Source organism: Dromiciops gliroides, chromosome 5 (genome assembly GCF_019393635.1).
Source record: "Dromiciops gliroides isolate mDroGli1 chromosome 5, mDroGli1.pri, whole genome shotgun sequence".
In the NCBI taxonomy this organism is placed as follows: domain Eukaryota; kingdom Metazoa; phylum Chordata; class Mammalia; order Microbiotheria; family Microbiotheriidae; genus Dromiciops; species Dromiciops gliroides.
Genome location: NC_057865.1, coordinates 68615844 through 68633343, shown reverse-complemented (window position 1 = coordinate 68633343; position 17500 = coordinate 68615844). Strand labels below are relative to the sequence as shown.

Sequence of the window (17500 nt, the reverse complement as noted above, 5' to 3'; positions counted from 1 at the left end):
CTATTGTTCCAAGGTGTTATAGAACAACTCTTGGCCTGGGATTCAGGCCAAGATTCCTGGCCTGAGAGGAGACCTGGATTCTAGTCCTGTTTTGGCCACTAGCTATGGGGAAATGACTTCACTGAGTCATTTTTATGACTTTATTTATAAAATGAGGAAATTGAACTAGTGCTTAGGAGAGGAAGATAATTGCATGATATCTTGCTCATTTTATTTCTATATTAGTCCCTTAAACAGAGGATATGGGGAGTGACTAGCTGGTCTGGAATAAAGAGAAGGAGATTTGAGAATAATTTCTGAACCATGGCTTAAAAGAGAGGTGTCAAACTCCTAAGTGCAACTGAACCAAGTTAAAATGTAAAGGGGCAATGTTTAACCAAAAAAAAATCCAAAAGTGTAATACAGCATAAGTAACATTAATTTGTGTTTTTCTACATCAATACACTACCTGCAGGGATGTTTCTATTTGAGTTTCACATCATGAGCTTAAAATATAGGAATGAAAAGTTCTTAACTAGGCATAAAGTATATCTAATAAAGGCTGATAGAATGTGTTTGCACACAAGTTGCAACATCATTGGCAAGTCTAATTGTACAGGGTAGCAGATGAAACATGGGAAGAAGACTATCAATAGAGAGAATCAATAACACATGGAAGACAGCTTCTAAGAAAAGAGTCACTAATAAAATACACAGCTTCAGATCTCTAATCACAAATCTATCAAGTATGGAGAATAAAGTATACCACATGTCCTGATGTGAGGAGACAAGTTTGACTTCATAGATATCACTTAGACTTGATTGAACGGAACGTAAGCCTAGCATATGATTATTCTTATTCAGAAGAAATAAATAGATAAAAATAATGATGGATTAGTAGTGTACATTAAGAAGATACATTTATGTGTAGAAAGTTTGTAACCCAAGGCAGGGAGCATGATATGGGGAACATTGTGTAAGGGTTAAGGGGCAGGGGGAACAGAGGTAGATCATGTTCTTGAAGATATTAACTGCCTACACTGAGGGAGAAATAGATGAAGAGTTTGGGGGAAGGAGCACCAACCTGGCAGGGAGGCAATAGGGATTTAAATGATCCAGACATCCGCTAACACTTTCAGGCTGCCCAAAGCCACGCTGATAAATTCTCAACTTGATTTATTGATTTCATTTTTCAAAAGATAAAATAAGTGACAAGTGGAACTAACTGTTCTTTTCAGTCTGGTTCAGATCAAGAAAGAGAAATTGGTCACTGAATTAGAAATCATGGAAACCTTGGGATAAAGATGTATTCTGTTGTAGAATTTGTGATAGGGGAGGAGAAAGCCAGGGATCTTCTGCCGCCACTCCACTATTTAGGAGAGGTTATTACAAAGGTTTCAGGAGGATAGGTAAGATCACCTGGCCTAAAATTCACAAAAAGAGGGAAATATCCACAGAAAAAGATACTCATGTGGTTACACAAAGGGCTCATCAACCAGCTTATATTTTTAAAGAAGAAGCCTAGAAGATGGAAGCAAGGGCAGATCATAGAACATGAAAACAAGAGCAGCATGCTCCTGTAGGAGCAGGGTCAAGATGAACTAAGGTCAGCACCTAATAGGATAACAACATTTTTGTTTTTAGCTATGTCAAAGGCTAGGAAAAGAGCAAGGAGGGAAGTAGGAAGGATGGATTAGGAAGGAACAATGGAACAAAAAGACTGGACTGGGAAGGACCAAATTAAATTGGATTGGAGCCAGGTGAGACCCCATAAGACAGCATCTAGTTACCCTTGTTGCGATTGTCACCAGTCCCAAACTGGACTTTATCCCAGGGGCTGGAAAGGCTCAGCAAGTGTAATTGGGCAGTGACTACCTTCCAGTGAACCTAAAAGTTCATGGAAAAGGTCAAAATGTTACCCTGTTTTTCAAAGAGAAGTGGAGAGAAGAGAGGCTGCAAATGAAAACTGACTGAAATCTGACAAAAACCAGAACATATTAAAGGGACAGTTTGTGAACAGGTTTGAAACTGGAAGAGACTTGATAGTCCTATAAGCCTTTCCCTCTATTTTAGAGAAGAGGAGGTGGACACCCAAAAGCCTGAGGGCCAGGGCTACACAGATAAGCAGAGCCAAAATTTGAGCCCAGAGCCTCCGACTCAAAATAGAACGCCATCTTCAAGTTCAAACTCTAATCCCCAAGAACCACCAACAAATGCAGATAACGTCAAGCTAACTTCATTTCCTTTTTCTGATCAGGTTACCTAGATCAGGGAAATGTTCCCAGATTCCAAGCTAGTATCTCTCAAAGCCTATCATACCATGCTTCCAGACAGGGTGGAGAGATGTTGGCCAAGTGATAGTAGGGTTAGGTGGAAGTCAGAGCTGACTGAGAGGTGAAATTAACTCATGGCCAACCTCTCCTGGAAGGGAGGAGTCTGTTCTAGGCCCTTGGCCCTCTGCTAATTATTCCCTATTTATCCTATATTTCACTTGCTTTGTAAATACTTGTTTGCAGGTTGTTTCTCCCGTTAGGGAGTAAGCTCCTCGAGGGCAGGGACTGTCTTTTGCTCCTTTTTGCATCCCCAGGGCTTGGCATAGTGTCTGACACATAATAGATGCTCAATCAATGTTTATTGATTTATTCATTTGAATTGCTTCCCATCTATGCTACGAGGTAGGATGAAAATCCTTTGAGATAATGGCACTGTGATAATGATCTACAGTGCTATTAATTAATAAAATTAAGCTTCATTAAGCTTAAAGCCTCACCAAGATTTTTGGGATGCCCTGTGTATAGAAAGTGTCAGCTGAAAGTCTTGGGAAGGCGTATTGGACCTTCAGATTTGGCTTCTTTAGTGTCATGTCATCAGTGAAACCACACCTGTTTCTGATGTTGGGTCATTTGGTGTGCCGGGACTTTGGTGGTGAGAATTTCATCTCCTGGGTCTTCAGTAGGCTTGACTGCTGAGGAAAAGGGGACCGTAGCCTGGCAGAAGGGGCTGACAGATCATAGCTCCCCAGGGAGATATTATCTTTAATGTTTTCATAGCACTTTGCCCACAAGACATCTGGGAAGTAGGTAGTGAGGATACTCTGGCTCTTGGATATTAACTAGTCTGCCAAGGTCCCAGAGGGGGAATTTCAACCAAGGTCTCCTGACTGCCAGCCCAGCGCTCTCTTGACAAGCTAATAGGAAAATAGGTTTGTTAAATTTTACTGACTGGGTCTGGTTTGAGACCTTGAATTCCCCAGTCATCTACCCTGCTCTTCTTTTGACTCTGAGATTGTTGCCTTCTGAGCATACTTTAGGTAGGATGGAAATCCTTTGTGATAATGATCTACTGTGTGGAGCTGGACAGTTTCTTAGGACTTACAGTTATAAATTGGGCTGGAAATGTTCCCCACCATTGCACATTGGAAAGAAGCTCTTAGTTTTCAGCTGATTAGAGAAAACCACAGAGGTAAAAAGCATAGGAAAGAACCCTGACTTTGGTGTTAGCTCTACCCTGACTGCCTGTGCTACCTCAGGCAAGGTCACCTCACTTTTTTGTCTCTCTTTCTTCATCTGTTATGTGAAGATTTTTTTGAGATTTCTTTCAGCTATGAATCTATACTCCTATGAGCCAAAGTTTCTTTATTTGTCAAACTCGGTTCATTATGTATTGTATAATAGTGAAATCCCTGACATTTTACAGAGATTTGGGGAGACTATCTGCATCTTCATATTTGGTGATAAACGCTTTTGAACATTTTGCCCCCTGACCATTGACATTTCTGATCATTGGCAGTGAATAGCTTTGTTTGGGGTTTGGGGGTTTGTTGTTGTTTGTTTTATTTTTGGTGGGGGAGCTGGGGAAATTGCTTTAAGAATCTCCGATTTATTCTTTCATATATTTTCATATAAAGTTTACATGAAAATCTTGATCTTTACAGACCAATAAATGCCATTCTTGGATTTTGATCTCATTAGATGGCATTAAATCTCATTATATAAAGAGCAAGATTTTCATGTGAACTTCAAGGATAAATTGACCATTTTAGTGGGTTCTCCTTAACATCTTAATGGTGGAAAAGGGGAGTTTTCCAGTATTGTAACTTTGATGAAATGCTGTTGCATGTTGTTGGCTTGTTGTGGTACTGACAGAATGCCAAGTGAAAAATAGACAACTTTTTAAAAAAAAGTTACTCTCAAAGTTAAAATGACAAGAATGAGGAGAGGCCTATATAATTTATAAGGAGAAACTTACGTCTTAAGTTAACTCCCTTTTTTAAGTGAAAACACAGAGATCATGAAAACATTCCTGATGATCAGTTAAAGTTATGAGTATTTGGGGCGGCTAGGTGGCACAGTGGATAGAGCACCGGCCCTGGAGTCAGGAGTACCTGAGTTCAAATCCGGCTTCAGACACTTAACACTCACTAGCTGTGTGACCCTGGGCAAGTCACTTAACCCCAACTGCTTCACTAAAAAAAAAAAAAAAAGTTATCAGTATTTGAATTGTTTGAACCACCCCAATTTCTTCAACTTTTAAAAAATGTACTACCCAGACATGGAAGGTGGGTATATGTATCAATGTCAGTGGAGCCATTTGGCAACAGAAACTTCAATTAACCATGTAAATATATTTCATAGCATCGCATCTCCCTTTGTCAGAACCCCCTGCTGCCTTTATATCATTAACATAAGTGCAGGTGCAAATATCATTTATGTACTTTGATAGAAAGCAGTTGGAGACATTTCACTGTGGGACACAACACTTTCAGATTGTGTACATCTGTTCAAATAATGTATCCAACCCCAGTGACATGAATGCAGGGATAAAAACATCTGCCCCTGAGACCATTTGCCATACAACAGATGCTTACGTCTTTATTTATGCAGATGGTTTGTGTGATGAGTTGAGCAGTGATGAAAGCAGAACGGTTTCACAGCGATATTCAGAATATCGTTCTGTCCAAAAATATAACTAAGTTGTCTTTTTTGTTTGTTTGTAAGAGTCTAATACCGGTAGGAACAGAAATCCATAAATCTACTTGTGTTTTCAGTACAGCAAAACATACTGTTCTTGGCTTTAAATAAATTGACATCAAAGTCCTAAACACTTATGCAAATGTCTTAGAGCAGAAATTCTAGTGTATTATGCGACAGCTTAGAAAGAGTTTGCAGGTGATGTGAAAATACATTTCAAAATCAATTTTGAATGCATTTTAAGTCATGCTTAAAACAAAGCTCAAGAATTTGGATTAATTTGGAATTGTTTAATGCTTTACTATGATGATACTTTGAAATATTGGGCAATAATAGGAATGGCATTTGTTTGAACACAATTGGAGTGAAATATGCTATGAGTATGAATTCAGCTTGAGTTTTTTTTTTTTAATTTCATCAGAACTTTGTGAAGGACTGAACATTTCAGAGATTTATCATACTTTTCATGATTTAATCTGTATTCTAGCACTTACCTACTGGTGCTGTTATAGCTTAGCTGATAAGAAATTTGTAGTTATAATTTAGCATTTTTATTAATACTTTAGATGTTCAAAGCTCTGTCCTGTTGATTAATTGATGATCATTAGTAACTCTGAAATGGCATGTTTTTTTTTACAAATGTGAAAACCTGGAAGAAAACTAACCTGGAACAACTCAAATTTATGGAATTTATTTCCTATTCTCATTCACAGAGATAGATTTAGGTGTAAATAATAGAATTTAGGATATTAGAACAGGAAAGAATTTTAAAACTGAGTCCACCCCTCTTAGAGAAGAAATGGGCTCAGAGAAATAACTCGGTGGCTTGCCCCAGACCTTGCAGTTCTTTTAGTCAGAGATCAGTCTGCCTCTTGGTAAGATGAACAGTCCCTAGATAAGTGTCACCATTTTTACAGGTTGGTAAATATGTAAAGTGCTTGGAAGCATGATAGTCATGAGTGTGTATGTTTCCCTTGAGATTGCTTTGGTTTCTTTTACGGGTATTTTCAGTATTTTATCCTTTACTTTAAGGGGATTCTTCCAAATGGTATCCACCGTCCAAAGTTCTCATTACTTATGTATGCACTGTTAGGATCTGCCTACTTCTCATGATGAAATCGAGGTTATTGTTGGTCTAGAATAAGCTAAAATTGTTCTTGCATACCTCACCTCTCACCCAGATTACCTTCCAAAGAGACATAAGCAGTCATTTTCAAGACATATTGAGAGTATTATTTCACCAATGAAGGACCTTCATAAGAATAAGGATTTTGATCCCAAAAAAACATAAACATAGAGGTCATTCATAGTGACACGCAAGTAATGTATTATTCTGCATTGGTTAAGATGATGAGCAACCACAAAAATGTTCAAGGAGATGTTCTTTAACATTTAAAATCTCTCAGGAAGATGTAGCGATGAAGAATGACTTAGAAGATCAGCAGGGGAATCTAAGGGTTCACCTAAGGATTGAAGCTTCCAGCAAACAGTTATTCTCATTTTCTGTTTAAGATCATGTGTGCCATAAAGCAGGTAGCTTTAGCTTTCTTAATTCACTGAGAATGGAACACTGTTTTTCTTGAGTGTCTGTATTCCGCTGTATTATTTGTGTTAACTACGATTGCAGCAAGGGTTACAAACGACTTCCCATGATTCACCATTTGATGTGAATGGCAATTAGGGAGTGTTTCACCCCAGAAAGGACTGATGAGGGATGAACCCTCGTAGCGACTATATGGCTCTGAGGAAATCCCATCCACTATGTGTGTGGCCCCCAGAGAAAGCTACTCAGGCGTCACTGAGGCTACAAATGCTACTTCACAGAAATGGTGAAAGTGACTGTCCCAGCTCACCCAGAAGGCCTGTGGGAAAACCGTAGTGATAACTGCTGGCTTGTCTTTTTCGGTAACCTCTATTGTCTTCTTGTATCGGCCCAAGAGAGGAGGGGGGCATATGAACCCTATAAATGATCCCTATTCTTGAAGAGACTGTAGAGTTAATTCTTAGACATTCTAGAAACGTGTGTGAGTTGAGAGGTTGCTCTCTGCCAGGTTTTAGAGCAGTCATCAGAAGAAGAATGAAGAACTTGAAGGGAAAGTTAACAGGGCATAGTTCAAAGACATAGGAACCCATAATGTTCTCTGTGGCTTTGAAGACTGTCTGATGGTTTTATTATTTGTTCTAGCTTTGATGGTTCCAGAAAGGAAGTCTGTGTTCAGTCATATGAAGTCAATTTGGGCCATTTTTACAAAAACCAGTCTCAGAGCAAACGCACACAGTGGTCAGTCCTGGGCACTTAACTTTGCTTCCTTTTTGTCATTTCCTTTACTACCTCAGCACTGGTAGAGTTTTTGTGAGTATTGCTGGACATGCCGCACTTTCTTTAAGGAAACCTACATACAGCAGTGCACACTTACAAGTCAAACGGGTAAAAGGTTGATTATTTCCATATTTCTTTATTTACAGAATATGAAAGTGCCACCTTTTACAAAAGTATTCATAGCTTGCCCTCGTGCATTTGTACAGATGGACCACTAACTATAAATGAGAAGCCTGGATAAGAAAGTTTTGAAGGTTAAAAGGTCAACTGCCAACTGAAGGGAAATCAGAAGAGAAACTTAAAATGTCCCCAAGTTATGTCGATTAAAAATAGTTTGATTTTTTAAAGTTCATTTTTCTCACAGCTTTTCACAGCCATCATCTGTGTGAAGTTAAATACACCTGTATTTGAAGTAGCTATTCCTCAGTAAGAATATATTCCAGATCCTAGGCTCCAGGTTGTCTGTTCTGTTTTTAAGCTTTCTAATGGCTACTAGATTGCACTCAGAATTGTGGTATTTTAACCGTGGCAGGAACTTGAGCTTTTGGGGGTGTGTTTTAAGCCTGAGTATATTTCTGTTCACTTTGCCATAACACTGAAACCCAAGTATTTCTGTTTACCCCATTAACTAGATTTTCATCTTTCTCAAACTCCTACTTTTGCCTGTGATATTTGATGCTGAGTTTTTTTCAAGTGCTATTTAGGAGTAAAGGGCAATAGCACAGACCAAGATGGAATAACTCATTTTAATGTGCAAAATGAAAGGTCATGTTTTAGATACCTGTCCCCTGTTTCTTGTCTTGGGAGCTTTGCACGACCACCTGAAAGCATTTCTGCAGGTGGTGCTTTTGAGCACACAAACCCTACTGAGAAAGAATGGAGCCAGCAAGCCCTGCCGCCTCAGCAGATGCTAGAAACTTGTGCTGGAATGAGAGCCTCCACTGACATTCATTATGGGTATTTTGACTTGGTAAAACCAAACAGCCGGCTCTCATTGACAGAGATTGATGGAATGTTGAGTCTCAGTTGTTTCAGTCTTCCCGATTCATCTGTTCGATTGGAGTTACAATTGATAGAATAAGGTTAGAGCGGATTCATTTTTTTTTTTAAATTCAATCTTGGCATATATTAGTTGTCTCTTCCATCGGTCATTCACTCCTGGTCAGCTCTGTCAGTAGGTGATTATGATGTTGTGGGAGATTAGCATGGTGGGATGGGAAGAGGATCATTGGAGCTGGAACCCAGGAAGCTGGTTTTCAATCCTGTCCCTGTCACTTCTGACCTAAGTGACCTTGGGCAAATCACATGATGGTTCCTACATGTAAAACCTCAGTTTTCTCATTTGCAGAATGAGAAGGTTGGCCTAGATGGCTTCTGGCTCTGCCTCCATGATCCACATGGTTCTTAAATAGAAGCACAGAGCCTTTCTTTTCAGTGGGTGTCCTAAGAAATTCATGCAGTGCTTTAAATGTGCTGTAGCTTACTTTTGTTAAAGAGGTAAATTGCTTCTTTTATCTTTGGTAGTTCTACCTCATGGCATTTAGAGCTTGAGAGGACCTTATAGATTGCCCACCCCAACATCTTCATTTTACACATGAAGGGAATGAGCCTATAGAGGTGAACTAACGTGCCTATGATCACCCAGCTGATGAACAATAGAGCCAGAATTTGACCCCAGGTCCTCTGATTGCAGCCCAGGGCTCTTTCTGTTAAACTCTGCTGCTTAATTATAAACCATTTGGTTGCAGGTAATTTTGAAGCAATTGAAATAAAGAAAAAAATTTCCCCAGAAACTAGGAATTTTAAAATGCAGTAACTTTAAAAATAGGGAGCTGGGGGCGGAGAGGTTGGGTAGAGTGAGGGAGGTGGCACAGGAAACAAGAAACTTCAGATTATTCAATGTACTTTAAAATACAGTAAAACAATAATAGTTTATAGTTCTTAGCCTTTTTATTTGAGTCATAACTTGTAGGACCCCAAAAGACCAATTAAATTATTTGAATTTAAGAAACCACATTTTATTGGATTAGTCTTTTCCCCACCATACTATTAATATCTTATGTAACTGGCTCTAAAAACCTTCTATTAAAGGATGCTGGAGCCCTTTTTGATAATAAATATAATTATCTAATTTGTTTGATTTTTTAAGGATATTTGATGATTCATTGCCCAGTATTCCCCACCCCCACCCCCATACTTTGATCTGTTTTAAGTCTCTTCCTTAATTATTTTATTAGAAATATACTGGAGACTTCCTATAATGCTGGTGTCAGGGTCCATGTTACACCAAGCGTTGCTATTCCTTGGTTTCCTGTGCCTAACAGCACTTTCAGGGTTGAACTAGTCCCAGGAAGTCTTAAGGCTACCTTATTGGAAAGGTGCCACCTGGTAATGGGCCACTGCCCTAGCCCTAATTCTTCTCCTTCTGTCCCCTCAAGATATCACTAATATCCTACAACCCCACTCTAGTGGCCTGGTCTCCATAAAATCCACCCAGCATCCCAGCTGAGGACTCTGCACAGCCTCCTGAAGCTTGACCATGCTGATCCTTCCTTTAGGTGGAGTAGGCAGCTGCTTCCATGGGGGGTCAGTAAGTCTGTGGTTGCCTCAAAATATCTTCCTTGTTTGCCAGCCATACCACCTCTCTCTACTCCTTGGCCTACAATTCCCATGATGACCATTACGCCCTGGTGGCCAGAGAGTGAGCGTCCCATTTCTGATGATTGTTGGCAGCCTCACCCTGGGCACACTGTTTAAATGTTCAGTGCCCTAGGCAGAAAACACCAGTTTTTAGGGTCTCTTGCATGTCTCCCTATCACTACTGTTATTCAAGAAGGCTTTTATTTTACTTTTAATTTCTGGCAGCCTGCCAGGTCTGCACAGAGACTCATGATGCATCTGAGCAGCTCATTCTTCCCACCTTGGGTGAGTCTTCATTGAGGGGAGATGTCCAGAGGACAAGAGGAAGGCCCCTTCTTGGCTCCCACCCTGAACAAGATGTGTCAGATGCTCCTGGAGGGAATAGAAGGGTGAGGGACCACTGCCGCGTTTGCAGAGACAGCAGTTTTGTCATGAAGGAGACAGGAGACATAGGAAAGGAAGATGTCCTAGAAAGGCTTAGGGGCTAGTCCAGTGAGGGCTAAGAAGGGGCACGGAGGGCCTCAGTTACAGGAGACAAAGGAGAGCTTGGACCCCCCTGTCCCCAGCTGTTCCCCAGGACCCTGGGGGTTATCGTCTAGCAGGTCCTTGTGGGCCGACAGGCTGAGGTGGCGTCCCTTGGGCAGCGCTGTAGGGAGAAAGTGGACAGCCCCGCACACATTTGTGCGGCCCACAGCAAACTCAAGTGAGGCTCCCTCAGGAGAGAAGGCACTACATTGAGCTGGGACTTTTCTGGCTTTTGGCTGTAGTTGGTCTTAATTGGGGGCCATCTTGGGAACTAGTCTGAGTCCTGGTTAGAATTTAATAAGAAGCAGGCAAGTGAGAAGGAAAACAGGAAACAACTGGGAAGACTTTTTCTTTTCTTTTAAATTCTATAAAAGTTAAACGAACCAGACTTTAGCCTTTGCCTCCTGAGTAAAGTCAGCTTGGTGGTGCCTTATTTTCTAGTCTAGGGAACCATCTCAGACACATAGGCAGGTGGATCTCTTCTTGCCTCCTTCCAGTTCCTTCTAGAGTCAGCCACAGCCTCTAGCATAAAGCCAGAGGGTCTGGGCCCAGGCCCAAACCAAGGAAGGGCTGGGAGGGGTAGCGTGGCATGGCTCTTCCTGCTGAGAAAGGGGAGGAGCAGCTCTCTGGACTCCAGGATCACTAAGCAAGGCTCATGCGTCTGCTTTTGTAGATCTGGGCACTTGCTCAGTAGTTGTTGAATTCTCTTGTCTTTCAATGGCTTGAGCAGACAGAGAGCTGGGCCTGTCGGCAGGAAGAGCTGAACTGGAATCCTGCCTCGGACACTTTCCTGCTTTGTGATGCTGGGCAAGTCATGCCCACCTCTGAGCAGAAAAGAAGCAGATCTGCCAATGCTTTCCAATCAAAATATATTCTGTGAACAGAACTAGAGCAGCCAAAGCAAAAAAAAAAAAAAGTCAGGAGCCGGGACAACTGTCATTTTCAAATCATGTTTATATAATGACTTACTGACTTTTCAGGAAGTATGTCTCTCTTATAGTGACTTTAAAAGGGAAAGGAGAAGCTCAGTCACAAACTGTCTTTCACCTCCCTTGTCCTCAGTTTCCTCAGCTGTTAAATGAGGGTGGTGGGCTCCATCATGGGGTCATGACTTCAGAGCTGGCAAGGACCTCAGAGACCACAGAGTCCAACCCCTCCTTTTTGTTGGGAACTGAAGCCCATAGAAGTGATGCGACCTGGGCAGGGGGAGGGGGTCACCCAGGGAGTCGGGGTGATCTCTAGAATGCAGGGCTTCTTTCATTGTATTGGCAGTCTGTAGCAAGGTAGATAGATGCTTCCTTCCTTTTTTTTTTTTTTTTTTTGTTTTCTTTTTTCCCTCTGAATTTCAGAAGTGGTTTTGCAGTTTAGAATTAGAAGGGGTTTTACAGCTTGTAATTCTATACCATGTTTCAGTGGTTCTCCATTTTGACTGGGAAGGAAAGAACACTTTGCTTCAAAGCCACTCATCATGATGACCCTTCATGGTCAGGTTTTTTATGTCACCTTTCAGATTACTGAGAACATTTGACAGTTAAAAAAAAAATCTCAACTTAGAAATTATCATGTTGTGTTAACCATTTGGTTTCATTGTTAACTTTTATAGTTATTTTTATGTCAAACTACATCTGTTTTTCCTTATTAAAGGTAAGTTTTTAGTCCTTGAGAATCAGGTATTACGTCCATTTTCAGGCTCATGAGAAAGGATGGTACTTTCTGTCCCTTGATACAGTTTACAGTTCTGTTAAAAGAAGGCAGTGCCTGTCCTCAAGGAGCTTACATTCTAACTGGGGAGTTTTGCCCTAAGGGATTGGTTAGACCCACTGTTCCCAGGATCAGGGACAGAAGGGGAGATGCAGAAGCCTGTATGTGCCTGGGGCAGTGTGACAGCTCTATGCTGAAGCTTGTGTTACAGCAAATGAAGCTGACAACTCTTCAAAAGAGAATAACAAGTAATAGATTTCTGAGGACTTTGGGTCCAGTAGAGGAAGAATTCATTATCAATCTAGTGCCATAAACTTTGGTTTCCCACAGCTTGGTGAGACAAGTACAGCATCTAAGGTGGTACCTTTAGTTAGGTTTAAAGGCCCTTCTAATCCCTGAGGAACATCTTCTCCCAGAAGTCCTGAGGTCTGGGGCCACCCTGACAGGAAGGGAAACTGAAGTTCCGTCCATTAATTGATCTCTGATCACCCAAAAGGGTGTGAAATGTATTGGCAGAGGAAGCTGTCAGGGCCACAGGTAGGCATTTCTCCTGTACTTAAATTCATTTTTATCCATTAAGACCAGTAACTTGGGAGGCCTGAGCTTTTTAAGAGCACAGCTATGCTCCTTGGTGCATAAGCTAATTTTTTTCTCTACTGCCAGTAGCCAATCTGCACCAATTGCCAATGCATTAAGACCTTTACCAGACAATGGGCAGGTGGGAAAAATAAAAGGTCCTGGATCCACATGTTCTCACCCACACACAGAGACACCAATGGGGCATCCCCTTTTTCTATATCGCCAAAATGAGCCACTGTGTCTTGTTCTGTGTTATGTGTCATGCCCAGTGAGTAGGAGATAGGGTACAAACTGAAAACAGATAAGTAGCATAGCTCTGAATTTGAAGTTATACGCCCTGAGTTCTGCCACTTACTACCTGTGTGACATTGGACAAACCATTTGATCCCTCTGGGTCTTTCTGCTTATCTCAAAAATGAGGGTGAGTTGGAATAGATGACCATCCTTTCTTGCCTTCACACAGCTGTTCCTACATCCTATAGCCATACTCAAGGTCAGTTATCAAATGATTGCCAGTTGTTTAATAAGTCCTAGTTATAAACCAGTGATCTCAAAAATGCTGACTTCAAGGTCCAAGGTGATCCATGACATCCCTCCCAGGGGTAACCAACCAGTCGTAGGGTGAGACGGTGGTTGACTCTTATCCGCTCCAGGAAAGACAGTTTCAGGGCTTATTTGCAGTACAACCTATACAACCCTTTCAGCCATTCTCTTGAAACATTCCCTCATTCTCCCCCTTTACTATATCTGGCCTCTTGTGGCTGTATAGGTTTCACGCCTATCCCATTCTGTGCTGAGCATCAACCCTTTAAGGCAAACTGAAACCTGTCCTCATCCTCCAGTTTCATCTTTGGTGGGGCAAAGCAAGACACAGAAGATGGGCAGACCTAGCTGGATTGCAGTTTGTGCAGTAGATCTTATTATACTGTCTTTCTATTCCCACACTCACAACCTTCTTTTCCTGGACTCCTTACTCAACTGAACCTGTTGTTTTAAAAACATCAGTAATCTTTTTTTTTTTTTTTTTGGTGAGTTAATTGGGGTTAAGTGACTTGCCCAGGGTCACACAGCTATTAAGTGTTGTCTCTGAGGCCCAATTTGAACTCAGGTCCTCCCGACTCCAGAGCCAGTGCTCTATCCGCTCTGCCACCTAGCTGCCCCATCAGTGATCTTTTTATTGCCAAATCAAATGGGTTTTTCTCAGTCTCTTTTCTTGACCTCCATAGCATCTGACTCTAGTGTCTAATCTCAGATACTTCATCTTTTCTTTCTAGGTCTCTGAAAATGATGTGTGTCACCTATAAAAAGAACAACAAATATACATACTTTAGAAACTTGGAAATGATTTTCTAAACTGTTTAAAATCTAAATGAAGACCTTCAGTGGGTTTTGAACCAATTTGTTAAAAAATAGGAAAATATATCTTCTGAATAGTTTGTAAGAACTAATAATTATTATAATTAGCTAGCATTTATAATTATAAATAATTATTATAAATAGCTAGCATTTATATAGCATTTTAAGGTTAGAAAAGCACTTTACATACTTTCTCTCATTTGACCCTCACCACAAGCAGATGCTGTGACCCTTATTTTATAGATAAAGAAATAAAGGCCAAGCAAGGCCTTGGAGTCACACAGCTATTAAGTGAGCATCTGAGGAAAGTTTCAAAGTTAGGATTTCTTGACTCCACATCCAAGACTTATACCCCAAGTTCCCTCCTTCATCACTAGTCAGATTTCAGTAAAAATCTTTTCACAAGGGGAAGATGAGTCTGCATGTCTTTGTGAGGTATCTTTTAAAATCAGGTAAACTGAACTTAGACTCAGACTTCCAAGCTACTGTATCACAAAGCGTCCAAATATTTTCAAAAATAATTGAGCCTATTTAGTCACATTCCTTATTGTTAATAATATTTTAATTAAGGGGAAAAGGTTTTTTGTTATTAATACATACACTATATTAAAATATTTTCTCTTTACTCATCCTTTTTTTACTTTGTTTCTATATGTTTTATAATATACATAAAAGAAAAACTGTTACTAGCGTACAATTCCTAGGGCAGCTGGGTAGTGTAGTGGCCAGCACACTGGATTTGGAGTCAAGAAGACGTGTATTTGAATTCTGCTTCAGACACTGGCTTGTTAGCATCCTTGGGCAAATCACTGAACCGCTCTGAGCTTCTATTTTCATAAATGGAAATGAAGGTGATACCTCCTTGCAGGGTTATTGTGAGGATTGCAGGGGATATTTGTCAGGGGCTTTGTATTCCTTAAAGTGCTATGTAAATATATGTTACCATTATAAATAAGTACATATCAATATAATCAGGGCATGTCCTTATATTTTTTACTGATGGGATGTGCACTCAAAAAAATTGAGGAACAAGCACACAGGTTCTTTTCTTTTTGCTAAAATATTAATTGATAAAATGAGTTTGTAAACACTTGTATTACAGTAGTGTTGTTTCCCCTGTTCTCTCCTCTCCTCCTTTAAAATGAAGCTATTAACATAAAAGAAGTTTGGAACACAACATCTGTTTAGTTCAGGCTGATCTCTGAGATCCATCATCTTGTTTTCATAAGGCATCTGCCAAGATAGTCTCATGACCAGAAACATGTTGAATGTTCATTTGGAAGTCCTATACCTTAATGATCAGTCCATGAGGTAAACTCTTGGCTAGAAATTGAAGAACTGATGTTATCCAAAACCCAGATAATTGCCAAATGATCTTTCTGAAGAAAAGACAAATTAAGGAAGAACTAGTTGCTAAAGTACAAATAATGGAAACCCAGGGGAAAGTGCTAGAGAAGAACAGGAAAGTTGGGAATGGTCTAATATGCTCCCTAGATTTGAGAAGAGTGGGTTTCAAAGCCTTCAGAGAGATGATAGGGAAGATCCCATGGACTGTGGTAAATTCTCAAACAACGGGTAATTCCCGCCCTCAGGGAGCTTGACATTCTCTTAGGAGAGATATAACCAGGGCACATAGAAGCATATACAAAATAAAAGGTATTGCACTTTAGCCCTGGAAAGACTTTGTGTACAGTCTCATAAAAAGGAAGTAGAGAAATTTTGCAAAAGAGCTTGATTAGGCCCTCCAAATTTAACTAATGTGTACTTTAATGCTTAATGTCTTCAGTACAAATGTGGGTGTAAGAAAAAATGGTGAAAATATTTTGGTAACCATGGTTCAGGAGTAAGAAAAATGAGAGGCTTGGAGACCATATAGTAGCCTCACATCTGTAGATCATATTTTCTTTAAGAGAGTAAAAAGGTGTTAAGTATGGCAAACACTAAGCAGTATCATGAAAAATGAAATTGCCCATATTCTAGTAGAGGGAAAAAAGCAGCTGGTTTCTAATATAGGATTTATTTTTAAATAGCAGCTCTCCAAAATCAGATCTTTGACTTGTTAAAGATCCAAATCAATTCCAAATTCAGAGAAAGATTAAAAATAAGATATGACAAGCAAGTGAAGTCATTCCAACCTGATATATTTAAATTAGCCATTGATTCTGAAAAATGGGAAAAGGGTAAAAGAGTAAACTCCAAAAGAGTTTAGCCAATGTAAAGTGTTTACTACAATAAGGAAAATACAAGAGCCTAGGAAAACGGCTTCAACCAGTAAATACTTGATCTCTTTTCTGGGCAGTGAGATTTGATAGGCAAAGACCAATCTAATCTAGAATTTAAACTCATTCGTGAAGTCTTATGGAAAAACATAGTGGAATATTATAAACAGTTTCACTTCATAAAATAGAAACAGGGAAATAAAGACCATTTGGTAAAGAGACCCAGTTAAGCCACATCTCCCTTGGAACAATTAAGAATGAAACTGTAAGGAGGACAATACATTGCTCCCCCCCCCCCACACTCCCCAATGGAAAGAATCTGTAAAGACTTTTGTGACAAAACTTATTTCTCCATCAGTGACAATGGAGCCATCGCAGAAAGCCTGGTAACAATGAGGAAGTAGAAATTTCACTAAAGGTGGAAAGAGCAGCTGGACTAGACTGAGTAGAGGATGCAAAACAGGGCATGGAGGAACTGACTCCTTTGGTGTCTGAAAAAGGGAAGACTAGATAACATAGACCTTGTTATTTTTTATAAGCATAATTAAGAAAATATTGATAACTAACGACCTATGTGTCTACTTGTCTTCCTCTGCAAATTCTTTATAACAACCTACACAAATATGGAGAGAGGACAGTTTGATGAAAGCATGAGTAGGGAATAGGCGAGCATTCACAAAGTATTCTACAGCGTTCCACTTGTTTTCAGTCACATGTTTGACTAAACTATACTTCCTGTTTACTCTTGAAAGGCATATGATTAGGAGTAGCAAAATGCTATCTTAAATGCTCTCCTCTAACACGTTGTTTCCTTTAAAAAGTCATGCAGATTCCTTGAAAGTCGTAACAACAAAGATAATTTTATCCATCCTTCTGGTTATTTCCGTTCAAAGCATAAAACAGGGAGACATATCCTCACCGGTGGCATTTGCCATTGTAATGGAGGACCTTCAGCATATAATCCAATTGGAAGAGAGATTCTCTGTAAATATTGACTTCCTCCAGATACTCCTCTTTGTGGATGACATGATGTTTGCTGATAGTGCCAAATTCCAGAATGCTGCTTAATCCTAAATGCAATCCACAATCACTCAAAAGTTTAGCCTAATTAGTTATACAGGAAAAGCCCAGTTCATGAAGTATGTCTGTTGTCCAGTCTGTGATCCAGAGTTGGAAGGATAAGCCCAAAGCCAGTCTAGCGATATATGTTT

General features: G+C 40.0%; 1 protein-coding gene across 5 annotated transcripts in view; it reads left to right on the top strand.

Moving 5' to 3' along the window:
• ZNF438 (zinc finger protein 438) overlaps positions 1 to 17500 on the top strand; it is a 163069-nt gene that overhangs the window by 134551 nt on the left and 11018 nt on the right. The gene's annotated exons all lie outside the window — the stretch shown is intronic.